Source organism: Sorghum bicolor, chromosome 1 (genome assembly GCF_000003195.3).
Source record: "Sorghum bicolor cultivar BTx623 chromosome 1, Sorghum_bicolor_NCBIv3, whole genome shotgun sequence".
NCBI classification, from domain to species: Eukaryota; Viridiplantae; Streptophyta; class Magnoliopsida; order Poales; family Poaceae; genus Sorghum; species Sorghum bicolor.
In genome coordinates, this window is record NC_012870.2 from 19,156,459 (window position 1) to 19,159,654 (window position 3,196).

The 3,196-nt window shown below is 44.0% G+C and overlaps 1 pseudogene; it reads right to left on the reverse strand.

Annotated features, from left to right (window-relative positions):
- Window positions 1,401-2,254, reverse strand: LOC8065828 (annotated as a pseudogene).

Sequence of the window (3,196 nt, forward strand, 5' to 3'; positions counted from 1 at the left end):
ATGTCATTTGGTTCAGAAGTCTTTACCTAGCCCCAATTTTTTTATGGTGCAATGATCTAATAGGACCTAACTTTGCATTTTGGAATGATTTGTTTCCACGAATTGCAAACATTGTATTAACTCGAGAGCAAAGATGTGTTTCGCTAGAATCCTTGTGCCAAACACAATTCTCGATAAAATTACACTATATAGTCTGAACACAATTCTCAATAAAATTACACTATATAGTGTTGATGTTGTTGATGCAGTAAGATGTCCCAATGCAATACTGAAAAAAGTCTATGAAAACTCAAAACCCCATTGAAAAATAGTCTTTCTTCTACAGTCTATGAAGGGTGTTTTCTAACAAGAGATAACTTACCTAATAAGTGCAATTGGCAAGTTAGTACGAACTGTGGCTTTTGTCACAAAGACAAGACAGTTAAGCACTAGCTTTTGGTTTGCCACTTTGCGCATACAGTTTGAGCTATTATACAAGCAGTTATATCTCGCTACATCTTATAGTGTGTTGGATGTTGAGTAGTTGGCTATGGGGAACTAGAAAAGGGTTGTAGTTCGTTAGTCCTGCTAGTTGCGGCGGACATTTGTTGGCCATTATGGCTATGCAAGAATGTTTTGGTGCTTCAAAGAAACAAGTTTCTTCTCCTTAGTAGGTTATTGTTTTATTGATCCACTAGCTTGGTAGTTGGGCTGTATTACGCAAGATGGCCTCCCGAGATTTGGTTTTAATGGTATGTCACCAATTGGGAGTTTGGGACATGTAGCTAGGGTGACGATTTGGTGTTTGTTGTATAATAAGCCATGTGTATTCATATATGTAGAGGCAGATAGTGCTTTAATAATGGTGTATCAGTTTGATCAGGGGCAGAGGGAAGGGGTGGTGCTAAACACCCCCCTAATATTGTTTTTTGAATAGAGTATCTCCTCTATGTAATATACTTTAAGTCAATTTAGATACCCTCTTATGCATATATTAAACTAATCCATATGGTCCTCTGCTATTGGAGATTGATTATTAACATATATTTTATCTTCATATGCAAAATTGTTTGTGTATTGTAGTTCTTGTTACTATCTTTGTTAAAGTGGAGCCAATTTGTGTGTACCTTTTCACTGTTTGTTGTTATCTTGTTTACAATAGTCCTTCTATGTCAAATTTCTTGCTCTGCCCCTGTGTTTGATGTAACTGTCTTGAAATTTAATAAAATCTTTCCTTATTAAAAACATTGTTTTGTGGAAGTATGTTGAGTAAGAGTTATGAAAAACATTCAGCAAAACACCATATTCGTTCAACAAACACATTATTCAATCTTGACATCATGCTAGACATTGACATTTGCTGCTTCTTTTTTCCCCTCATATATAAGCTGGTGACAAGTGGTGCCAAAGCAGGGCTTTTATCAGCTCCCGTACTTAGCCTTGTAATCCTGCCACAGCTGCTGCACGTTCTTGCCCAGAATCTGCAGGAAATAGTCTTCGTCGTAGCCGTCTTTTAGCTTGGCGTTGAGCAAGGCCACGAAGCCCGGCTTGAGCGAGTCACAGTAGTCCAGGAACCTCGCCGTTACGTCGTACCCCTGATCCCACCGGTTTCCCTGCCCCTGCTGCACCCAATGCCCAGGTGCAAACCCTGCCTTCAGCCGCACAAAATCGGCGATGCCCTCGAAGATCCCCGGGTGCGCCCCGTAGTCCTGCAGCCCCCATTGCCACACGTCCACCACCTCGTGGTACAGCACCCCGGTCACCTAGCAGACCACGGTTCACAGATCGAGATGCTCATTTAGAAACAGAGACGTCTCGCGATGGATGGGTGCAAGTAGGGAAGGGAAAAATTTCAACCAAACTATATAATTAGTTTTAATTTTTATCTATATTTAATACTTTATGTATACGTCTAAAGATTCGATGAGATGAAAAATATTGAAAAAATTTTAGAACAACGCCTTGGGTGGGCGCTACGAACCTGTCTTGACGTCGCCGGAGACGTAGCCGCCGACGTACTGAGCGCTGAGGTGGATGTCGCTGCTGACGGTGAAGGCCACACCGCCGATGTCCTCGACGACGAGGGTCACAGCGTCGACCGGCCTGCGGTCGCAGGCGCTGGGCTGGTTGAAGGTGCTCCAGACGAAGGTGGACGCGTCAGAGAGGTGTTAGACGCGGTGATCGTCGCCTCGAACGTGACGGCGCCGGCCGTAGCGGTAGCGGACGCCGCAGCGAGGACCAGGAGGGAAGCGACCGTGGCGACGTGAAGCTCCATTCTTGTGCCGTCGGTATACAGCTCAGCTGTGCACTTCTTGTTCTGGAATTGGCTACTAATGCTCTTGCAGGAAAAAAGGGAGGGGGGTTTGGCTGTCTTGTTTCTCTCTGTACTCTCTTCGTCTTAAAATAACTATCATTTTCGTTTTCTGAGAAATAACTTTAACTAAATATATTTAAAAATATTAATATTTATGTTATATAATTAGTATCGTTGGAAAGATCTTTAAATCTATTTTTTTTAATAAATTTATTTAGTGATATAAATATTGCACGTATTTTTCTAAACCAAGTTAAACTTGTGATACGAAAACCGAAAATAATATTTAATTTGAGACGATACTTTATTGTATTTTAAGAAATGCATCAACAAAGTTGTGTGCATGTAGGTTTATGTATGTAATATTTGTTGTGTATATTGCTACTCTGACCATGAGGAGTCTCGATTTCACCTCTCAGTTTCCAAGAAATAAAATAGAACATGAAATAGGTCTCCTCCCTCACCGGATTATTTCATTATACAGTTTCATAGGCTATTTTAGCTTTTTTTAGGTCGCGTCAACCTTTGCACCAGGTCCCATCAATCTCTTCACCGCTGGTGGATCCCTCGGTCGTGCTCGGCATCGTCGGTGTGCCAAGCTCCTGCCCACGCTCGCTCCTGCGGTCGATGGCAGAGTCGTGTCTGTATCCTCGTACCGACGGCGGAACTCCATCCAGTGGCGGACGGACGGGGGGCTGGGGGGGCTGCAGCCCCCCTCGTGGGCCAAATACGCTTAGAGCAGATTTCAGCCGGCCCATGTAGGTGGTTTGCAGACTAACAGACTAACATGCCACTCGAACACGGACTGTGAACGGCCGCTCGCAAATCGCAATCGCATACGGCCATACGCGGATACGCCCGACGCTCGCCCGCTCCACCGCCGCCGCCAGAGCCCCGACCCCG